This window comes from Amblyomma maculatum, chromosome 6 (assembly GCF_055883805.1).
Source record: "Amblyomma maculatum isolate TAMU_Amacu chromosome 6, ASM5588380v1, whole genome shotgun sequence".
NCBI classification, from domain to species: Eukaryota; Metazoa; Arthropoda; class Arachnida; order Ixodida; family Ixodidae; genus Amblyomma; species Amblyomma maculatum.
The window spans coordinates 152,177,088-152,188,410 of NC_139349.1; the positions used below are offsets into that span (position 1 = coordinate 152,177,088).

Here is an 11,323-nt window from a genome sequence, read left to right on the forward strand (position 1 = left end):
ATTTTCCCCATTCTTTCTCCTATACAGTCGTGAGCCTTCCTGTCTACTGGACACCATACCTCCTTACCACCCCGACAATTCAGAGTACACTTCTCTTTCTGCTGTGGCCCGTAATGCTGAACAGTGCCGTCAGCTGTCCGGTTCATTCACGTCGGACATTCAAGATCTTCGCCGACTTGAGAGCGATCACGGAAAGCCCGCTTCTGACTTTCCTTCCAACACCCTCGTTTGGCTCTTTGTTCAGGCTGATTCCAAATTCTCTGCGAAGTATCATGGCCCTTATCGTGTATTAGAGCGTACATCTCCAGTTAACCACGTTGCGGAGCCGGCAACGCCTTCTTCGGACCACCGTCGCCGCGGGCCAGAAGTTGTTCATGTCAGTCGACTTAAACCATACTACGATCCCCTTGTCGACCCCTCGCCTTAAGTCGCCAGGATGGCTCCCTCTTTCCGCCGGGGCAATTGTAAGGAAGAAGATGATTCAGCGCCCACGCAAACGACAACGAAGACGGCTGAGTTCCTGGTCAATCAGCTGGCGCGCGCACTCGAAGCTCGGACTGTCTTGCTCGGACGAGATTGTGCCTTACTCTACGGTCGTCGTGTGCCACCCGTCGCCGTCACCAGTCCTCCGAATAACCCCTAATAAACCCCTCTTCACCATAACTATAAATTTATACATTAAAGCCTCGTTGACATGTTTTTTTAAATTAGGGAAAACATATCCAAGCTGCCTGGTTGTGAAAGAAATTAAATGCGGAAGCAGGCACAAAGGCACTAGAATTGAGACTTATTACATAAAAGTGTAGGTTCGCATTTATAGACATCAAGTGCCAGCAGTTGCTTTTTTTAGCTCTCCTAGATTTCAGTCCATATTTGTGTTGTCCTAAGAGTGGAAGAGATTTAGTAACAAATCCGGTTCGTAGAAGGCAAGCTAGAACCATTTCATTGACTGCTTCCGGATGCTTCACCCTTTTACATCAATGACATGTGCAGAAGCCAATAAAACGGCGCGTTTTTGCTCATGCTGCATCACCCAAGATCCGGCCCGCTCATAGGGAATAGAATAATTGTAGTTATCAAATGGTTCACGCCTGTACCCCTAAGGTACTGTAAAGAAGCCACCGCGTTTCTCCTCATGAAGACGTGTTCTTGTGGGAACGGGGCCTCGTGTGTTGGCTCGTTGGCTTTCTCCCACAATTTGCCCCTTTGCACCTAGGTAGTGCAGAAAAGCAACCATGGCGAGCGAGCGCCACTGTTCAGTTTTTCACGTCGCGAGCTCTTGTTCGCACAATGTCCAGTTGATTACAAAAGCGTATTATAAGACCACACTTTATCGAAACTTTCAGCGTAAGCGTAGTAACCGGGAAATCTTATCTGGGAACGTAATAACTTGGAGGAAAATAATGGAACAGTATGAAAGATTTTTTTACTGCCTGTGATTTTGCAAGTCACACCATATGCCTCATTGTTCGTTTCCAGCAATCACCTAAAATGAGATTTTGGTCCTGCTCTTTTCAGCAGTCAGTCTTCCTAAAATGCTTAGCTGCTAGGCTGAAGTGCAATCCCTTTGGGCTCTAAAACGTTTGACAAAGGCTGTCCATTCATACCATTCACTGCCACTGATGTGTGGTCACCCAGAATGCAGTGAAAATAATCCTTATGTGCCCACAAATGGCTCTCAAGAGATAAATCTAGCGCGGCTCACTATTCTCCAGTGTTAGCCAAGACCACGTGGCGAGTCACATTGCCATGTGTTGGCAACAATGTCATGGGCATAAAGGAGCAGACAGGCAAACTAGCACGGCCCCACAGTTTTCTTGCAAAAGTGATTGCTCTCGATAATATTGAGCGCTGCATGACGCTTCATCTTTCACACGCGTGCACGAGGTGCTTCATCTTGATCCTTTTCACTAGAATGGATCCATTGTCATCGCTAGTGTGATTCGCTTCGATGTGTGACCCGGGCTTCAGGTCTCCTATAAATCTGGACTACCAAGCCCGTCCTCACAATATATACATATTCCACGTTTTGATTATTCTTACTTTGCAAGAGCTCTTTTCTAGTGAAGCTAGAAATTTGCAGTGGGGACACAATAGTCCAGTAATGCAAGCCAATTTCAATTTGTAGTTAGTGTCAGTGGCCAGGGCAGACAGATGCAGTCACCCAATCTGTTATTTCAGGCAGTCTGTGAATAACGCCTTTAGCCACAAATCATTTACCATCGTGTAAAAAATATTCTACATGAATTTCTTACCTTTCGGGATTTTGCTCTGGTACAGCAATTTCAGGCCTCGACACTTGCATGAAAAAAGTGTTTGTATGCAATATTGTTCTGCCTCCTTTAGACGCAGAGAAACGAAAACTAAAACGACCTGGAAGTGTCAAGTGCGGTAAAAGGTGTTTTGCGGGAATGACCATTACTGAGGACAGCAAAGGAGTGAGCGTGGTCTTCCAAAGCAATAACCCTGGCCACGACTTTGAACTTCAGCACGTTATTTTGTCGAAGACTAAAAGGGATGCCATCGCTGGTAAGAAACCACTTTTTCTAGCATTGACAGAGGCGGCGATTCCACGAAAGTCGCAGTAGCCAAAGAGTGCAGATAAAATGCAAGACGTGTGTATATTTTAAAGTTGCTTAGTCTTATAAATTCATATCATACTGAACTTGTATCACTCATGATCATATAATCGAGATCCCATGGTAATTTGATGTCAGAAATGGATGGCATAAGAAACCTAGTATAAGTGATTTCCACTGGTCACTTGGACCTATAAGCGCTTGAACCGGAATTGAGTGACCCAAACCGCTACAGGGCGAATCAGTCTTGTCGACCAGAGGAACATGCATGCAGAGCACACCGCACAGGAAATGCTGATCCTGTTCGGGAAGTTTAAGGCCCGTCCTAGCAACAAAATATGTTGCGATTGGTATATAGATGAGAGTGCAGCCCTTTGCAGTTTGCTTTCATACGCTTTTAATAAAACGTTGTAGATGTTTTTCGACAGACGTACTTTGGCGTACACGGTCAAAAAATAAAAATAAATAGATGGTGATGACCAGTGTCCTTCATAATGCATAAAAGCAGCCAAAAATACTTTGCAACTAGCGGAAGTGACAACATAACAGACTAGACCTTCCGCCGAGAACGGACTGGTCGGCGGATCAAGCTAGAACGCGCAGAGTCATTCCAAACGACAAGCGGAATATGCGCAGCTTATCTTGGTTGACCAGTGGAGTTAAAAATCGCCATTCTGGAGCAAGAAAACCTATTCCAGAATGAGCAGTGAAATTGAAATATTTTCACAAGCAAATTATCATCTTCAAAAATGCTGTACTACATCTCTTACTGTCAAATCCCAGATGCCTATTTTCACAAGTGGTATAACTTTTCATTTCCATTTAAACATATGCATTTTGTTTTTATACTCCAAGGCATGCTTCGAGAAGGGGTCTCCCTAGATGAATCCTGGATAAAGTCAGAAGCAGCCTAAATGAAACCTTCCAGCGTGTTCACCTACGGACCAGACGAGACCTATACAACATTTTAAGGGACAGGAAAATGAATAACCACGATCGTCTCCATCCTGTCGACTACATAAGCGTGATGCTGTGGGTGGAGCGGATGCACAACGAGACGGACAACCAGTAGTGTTCTTTAAACACCAAGGACAACAAGACATTGGAAATCTGCTTGACAGGACAGAGCAGGAGCTTCTCGACGACAGTGATTTCATGGTGGCAATAATTACCGTGCCGCAGCAGGATTTGCTAAAGAAGTTTGGCACTGATCGCATATCTGTTGATGGGACACACGGAACCACAGGTAATCACTGAATATTAATTTTACAGTTCTTTCTGTTGAATGAATAGAAAATATAAAACACTACAGACAAGTTTTAATAGTATCTTTTGAACCAGAAAAATTCTGGCACAGTATGTCTTAGTCAAGCCTGAATATGCTGAACCCAGGCATCTTGAATTATGACAATATAGAAATGACAAGCTCTTGAAAACCCTGTTTAAAGGTATAGAAATGTGGCCTAGTATACGCCAGTAGCATATACTGGGTGTCCCAAATAAATTTACCAGGGCTTATCTTTGCTTATCTATTTTTAGGCTTATCTATTTTTTGCAAGGCTAAAAATATTTGAGGCAGGTGATCAAAACCATTTGCATACAGCTGCTGGCCAACTTGTGCACCATGGGCAACTTTTCTTTTGCAATTAGTTGATTATTTTCCTACATTATTCAGTATTGATATTGGACTATAAACAGGGTTTGCAAAGCTGAAGTGAGCACCTTCAGGAACTCAAATTTCAATGGTACTTTGCAATCCCTTTTTGCACACGGAGGCGGGCTAGCTGGGCAGCTTCAGACATCTGCTGGCAGTACTAGTGCTATGAAACCATGTGGCAAGGAGAATGTGGTGTGTGATCGATTGTGGCAATAATACGAACCAGGTTTATCCATTTTATACGCGACTTTACTGCGGCACAATGAACCAACCTCGATAAAGTGTAGTGGCACTTGACTGGTGTGCTTCAATCGCTTCACTTAGAAAGTTCATATTGTACTAGAAGCAGGATTAAGCGTCACATAACTACTTCCAAAGCACTGTTCATTGTAGCTTTGATATCAAGAAGAGTAGGCCTAAAAACGTCTAGCGCTGTGCTGCCAACACGCCGATGACAGCATGTTTGCGTGATTTTTTAACATCCCAAAGCAACTCAGGCCATGAGAGATGCCGTAGTGGAGGGCTCCGGAAATATTGACCACCTAAGATGGCAGAATGACTGTGCAAGAAACACCTAAATAATGCGGGTGTAATATACCCTTTATTGTAGGTTTTAAGAAAGCTTATATCTTGCCTTATTTAAATACTGCATTATCCATATATCAAACTATTTTGTCACCCCGCTCGGGCTCGATATATAAGGCTTCAGTGTATTTTTGAATTTTGCACGTAATAGAAGTAATCAGCATTTTGTACTAAAAAAACTGTACCTGAACTTGTTATCATAATTTCAAAAATAGAGCTGACACATATTTTTAAAGCAGCTTTCTGAATGATCTGCAGGCAATGTGGACAATAAGTGGGCAGCACTAGGGTGGCTATCAAGTTACGTTGCCAAGTTCCCAGAGTTCTGAAAGTTTGCCGCGTGCTTTGTAAAATTCCCTAAATGACGCAATGCCGCCCGATGCTACCACTCTCTACTGTACTAAGCATGTTTAAACAAAATAAAAAAAAAGATTTTTCAATGCAATCACTGACCGAATTTTTGGAGTCGGCGGCACCTGAAAACAGTCGAAATGATCGAACAGATTAAAATAATGAGTAAGTCAAAACAATATTTTGAGAGAAATCTGTTTTAAAAGTAGCTCGGATCCCCATGTTTTGTTTGCATGTCGAAAACAGAGTAGTAGCCTATAGATTGCAGTATACTTCAATGAACCACCTGTGTGCACACTGGCTTGATCTGACAACGCAGGTCGCCAGTGCAGATGCGTATTATACGGGCCATTCAAAGTACATCTTCCTTGTATACACAAGACTTGCATCTTTCATACCCTTTAATGACTAATTGAAGTACAAATTCCCCTCCCTAGTTTTTCCAGATAATTTAAAATGCTTGAAAATTCTATGTGTAGAATTCTATGTGATATCTCCAAAAAGCGTCGAACACTTGGGTAGCACTGTGTTCACTTTGTGCAGCACTGTAATCATAGAGCTGAACTGCACCTGTAAAGCTGTTTCCAAGTAATGAAGAAACATCAAAGATGACTGCTTTGTCAGTGTCATAAGCCACATTAAAGTAGTGGGTGCACAAGACCGGTTGGATCGGACATGACTGGACCTAACAATACAAAAGCTGTCTAATGCACTGTGCTATGTACAACATTACGCAAGTTAACATATTCTGGGTGGCTTAGCTTATAACTGTCTTCTTTCAGGGTTCGACTTTCAACTAGTCACGGTGCTCTGTGTGGAGGAATTTGGTGCAGGCTTTCCAGTGGCCTATTGCATCACAGAGTTGACCAAAAATGTATGAAAACATTTTCTAAGGCAATAAGGTGCACGACAGGACAAACTGCAGCCAAGGCCTTCATGACGAACGATGCACCTGCCTTCTATAATGCCTGGGAACAAGCGATGGGAAAGCCCATGCATCGACTGCTGTGAGCCTTGTACATCGACAAAAACTGGCGGGAAAACCTGAAAAACACATTGAACACAAAAGCCTCTATGCCTTCACATACAAGGTATGTTGTTTTGTCTAACTGAATCGCACAATAACAATAGAAAAATTAGAGACCTGAATAAAACAGCACACGCGGTTCCCTGAAATGTTGCCTGCAACTCCACAAATTTGGCCAGGATGACACTAGTATGAAAATGCCCTGAAGGCTCTGCCTGAATGCTTTACAATGTAAAGTGAATGAGCTTTCATTACATAGACAGGTATTAAGAACTAATTGGCTACAATACCCTTTCATTCCACTGCCACTGTAGTTGTACCGCTGTACAACACAAGCTAAGCACATCTCAAACAATGTTCAGCTAGCAAGTGGTAGCTAAAGGCATCAGAACATAGTGGAATCCCTTTAAAACGAGTTTGAAGGAAAAAGAATTTGTTGACGTTAAGGACCCCTCAAATTTATGTGAGCAGGCTAGGGCGTCCGAACATCTTGCACGAAAACAATGCCTACCCCAGAAATGATAATTGAAACACATCATTTACTGCACAGTGCATAAGTAAGCTTAAAAATTGTTTTACTCATTTTTCTCTTTGTATCCCATAGTGGCTGCGATTTATGCGCTTTTCCTTGATGTTTGCTTCCCATCCTACTCTGAGCAGTGTTTGAAGGTGTCCAACAGTATGTAGCAATGCGTCTCCATATTATCTGGCTTAATCTGCAGCTATAGCCGTTACAAAAACTACAAGCAGCACACTATGCACCCTTCCATATGCCGCAGGCAGTGCTCATAGTGACAATATGTGGTCGACTTTCTATCACGATAACTCGTGTTGTGAAGCACTGTGAGCTAGATATTCAGCTTCAGAGTTTTCAGTGCTCAAGACACTAGCTGGGCATATGTGCTTTTTGTCTGGGAGGCAATGCACTGCTTGTCAGGCATCACAATGACAAACTCTCAACATGTCAGACCTTCGCTAGTGCCGGCACAACGGCGCTTCCCTTTCCGTACTGGCAAGAAAGCTTCGCCTCCAAAAAGTGCGCTCCCGCAATACAGCATTCATACAGTTCTTCACAACGGTGCTTCGGAAGCAAATCATTCACATATTCTTTTCTTCGCCTTAATGGTACCACGCGTACCAGTGCCCCTAGTTACTTTACACAAGCATGGTGCGAAACCTCATTTGAGTCAGATTTTTATTTATATCGAGTTTTATGCGAAATCAACCAATGGTCTCGCAATGTCCATCTTATCAAAAAATCCACCTTAATTGATTTTATATCAATGCGTGTCTACTGTCAAATTTTACCTCCTAGTTAAAGATGCTATGTACTGAGAATAAGCTGTCTTCGTTCTGAAGTGGGAGCAAAAATCGGTAAGGTCATGTAAACTTACCGCGTCCGCACAAAAATAACTGGACCAAACGCACGCAGTAGAATCTCGGTAAAGGTGCATCCACATTACGGGCCACGGACCTGTTTTGGTCCGCGAACCAAGCGTCACGTGACGTCTTAATTCCGGTTTATGAGGTCCGCGTCAGATCCGCGGCTCGGAGCGGGCAAAAATGGCCGGGCATTTTTCCCGGATCGCGTTGGAGGGGCCGCGTTGATTCCCGATGAAAGCGTGTGAGCTAGCCCTTATTAACGTAAACTTTGCGCACGTTTTGAAGAGCCTCAAATAACATAGGCAGTGTGTAGAGTTGCATCCGACGGCATATTTACACAGCCTTCGCGAAGCGCGCACCACGGTACGTGTAGCGCTGCGTACTGCTGTCCCGTCACGTACCGGACGAGTCTTTTATAGCTGCGTGTTTAGTAAAAAGTGTCAAAAAACGTCGGGTCTCCGCTGCATCATGAAAGAGAAGTTCTCAAGTGAACACGTGCAACACCGAATGCCGCGAATTTGCTAGAGAAGTGCCGCCGCAAACGCGGTGGACGACGGCGCACTGGCCGCGTCCTACTCCCTAGTCGTCACTAGGCCTAGATTTTTTTGGCATCAAAGCTACAGCGAACGGTGTTTTCGATTTGACTGGCGCTGTTGTGAATGGCCTGCCCATTGAAAAAAAGGAAGAGGTCTACCGACTGTCTTGTAAAAAAAAAGGATATGGCCATATGAGCGAGGCCTTAGCAGTGGAGATAGCATACAAGAAGGCCGGGTGAGCCGGTGCTGCACAAGCGGCAGCTGCTATGCAGAAACTTGCTTGTAAAACACTATACCAGTCACTGTCTATAAGTTAGTGATCCTCACCAAGTGGTCAGTTCTGATGCGTCTTTATGCAGAATTATTATTCTAGGAAAGGACAGTTTCACTACACACGCTGCCGCAAGGTATATCCGCTACTTCCGTAGCGCGCCCGGACGCGGTGCTAGCGACAATGCATAGGACGATGCTTAAGCGTGCTATTGTCGCCCGAGAGCGAAGCGACTTTGCGCATGGTGTTATAAATAAACATGATATTTGTAACTGCTACTCCGTTACGCTGATCGCCTAAAGGGTAACGGTTGCGAGCTGCGCAGCAGTGGTGAACTGCTGCTCAGTTCAGTTAGATCCATAGTTAAAGCGTCTGCGTAATGTGGTCCTTATTACCTTCATCTTTGCGTTTGGAATTAAACGGATTAAGTGGAACGCTGTCAACTTGGGTACGTTATTAGCGCCCCACTTCGTCCATGATTATATGGAGCCAGCCTATAAACGAAGGCTAGTATACTGTACCTCAATGTACACCAAATTCGGAATTGTGAAATAATGTAAAACAAAAATCTGAGGCAGAGTGCAACGAGCGCATCGCGAAATGGTGAGGGATATAGTGTATCCATTCGGCCCGCCCCATGATCCGGCTTGTCGGCTGCTATTTTGGCCTTTCATGTGGAAGCTGTCGCGGGCCAGACCATGCGCGGTTGACACAACGTGACCGGTCCGCAGCCTTGTCTGTGGTCCGTCGTGTGAATACACCTTAATATGAATCTCATGGCATTGCAAATAAGTTTGTATCCCCCAAAAATTTACATAATCAAGATAAACAATAATCACTGTGCAGAAACATGGCAAAGGCATTCACGCAGATTTGTTTACAGCTTAGGAGATTTATTTACGGCTGCTTTGCCACAGTCTGCCACTTGATGTATGCAAAGTGCGACAGGAGATTGCGACATTGGCAGTGCGCCCGTCATCAACTGCTTGCGTTTCACAGTTTCACTGGCGATCGGGATGTTGGTGAACTGTGGGCTGCACAATACAGCAGACTTCTCGAAGCCTGTAGAGAGCAAGAAGAAATCTCATTAGCTACGTGCACACCACCAAAAACTGCTTGTTACAATGCCAGCAGAAAGGACTAATGTATGTTGAAAACCTCACTAAAAACCATTGCATCTGTAAAACCGTAATACATTCGCTTGTCATAACCTAAAAGGACTCAAAGATTACTCTCTTTAAGTTCAAGAGCAGTGTAGCTTAGTCAGCTGGGCCTGCACGCAAAGGTGAGTTAACTGCACTCAGCTAGAAAAACACATGGTGGAGGCAGATTGCATTCCATTTTGTGACCTGCAAAAGTATCTTGTTTATCATTGAATGCTAGGATATGTGGATAATGGTAAATTTCAATCCGTCCTTGGTGTTGTTCTGCACTAAAAAAAGCCATTATTTGAGTGGCACCCACATTAGCATCAAACTGAGAAGTCCTGCACCTGATCCCTTTTTTTGCACGTTTACTTTCCATAAGGGCTGCCACAGCATTACCTCTTAAATTGTTATAAGCCGCCTTTCAGTGCCCACATTATGCAACACACTAGGCATTTGCAGCCCATGGCCATTGCAGCCCAACGTTATTAAGAAGCTGCTCTTACCCAATAGCTAACGGGCTTTGCATTTAAGCTATCTCAAAGGATCGAAAAACAAAAAAGAACATTTATGAAAGCGCTGATCTCGGACATGAAGAAATGGATACCTGTGAATTTAGGTTGTGACTAAAATAAAACACAAAAGCAGAGGCTGTAAGGATACAAACATCTACACAACCTTTAAATATTCATAATTTTACCATGCAGCTGAAAGCAAACAGCTGTAAATAATTTACTAAAGCAATAACTGGTGAGACAGATGCAGTGTACTCACTTTGATGGTTTGTTTGCAGGTACTAAGAACCATCATGGCAGGTACCAAGAACCATTAATGGGGTAAACTACAAGAAAATCCAAATGAGGGCTTGAAAAAATTCGTGCACTATTTCCAACATTACGCACAGCGACCAGAAGTATGGGCAGGTTGCTAACGAAAACTTGCTGGTATCAACACCATCATGCGCCTTGAGGCACTGCATAAAATAATAAATGTTATTTTCATAGAAAAAAAACAACAGAAGTGTGGACAAATTGATTTAAGTGCTGTTGAAATTGACCAGAAACAAAATTTTTGACAGATGGAATAATTTTGTTAAGAATTCAGCAACAGAATTTGAAGAAACATCAGAAAGGCACAACATTGGCATACACATCTTTAAAGAAGACATCAAGCCCATGGGCTATCAGGAATGGAGCATACAGTCGCAGTCATATCCGGGGACAATTTACACGGTAACATTTGAAGGCACGTGCCAAAATTTGGGTAATTTTTCTTGCCTTATCTGCAAAGTCTGTGTACACACAGCAACATGCAGCTGCACTGGCACTGAACTGCGCAGAAACCTGTGCAAACACATTCATGCTGTATTTGCAAATTTGGCTATTGTTACCTCTAAAAAGGATACAAACAGTGAAGAAGACGTCACGGCTACATAAAGGAGGTAATGCTACAGAACTGACAAGAGAGGTAAGCACACAGATTCATGGAAAACTAGGCATCTCTCCACCACCCTATGTGCGGTTTTCAGAAACGCGTAGAGCTCGTAGTCATCATAATCACACTGTAGCACCATACTTCTCGCATACTAAAACATTTAAAATTTTTTCCAAGTATGATAGAATGCCCTGCCTGTACGACTGATACCGGCTGTTGATTTTTACAATGCATTTTTTATGTTATTTTAGATTATATATGTAAAACATTAGACAATTTTATTGCTCTCTGTTTTGCTATGCAGCTGCTATTGTATTGAGGGAATGTATTTTGCTGCCCTCTTTGCCTGGACCTA

General features: G+C 43.4%; 1 pseudogene; it reads left to right on the top strand.

Annotated features, from left to right (window-relative positions):
* Nucleotides 1-2,092: 2,092 nt before the first annotated feature.
* On the top strand, nucleotides 2,093-6,378 carry LOC146187073 (uncharacterized; annotated as a pseudogene).
* Nucleotides 6,379-11,323: the final 4,945 nt, after the last annotated feature.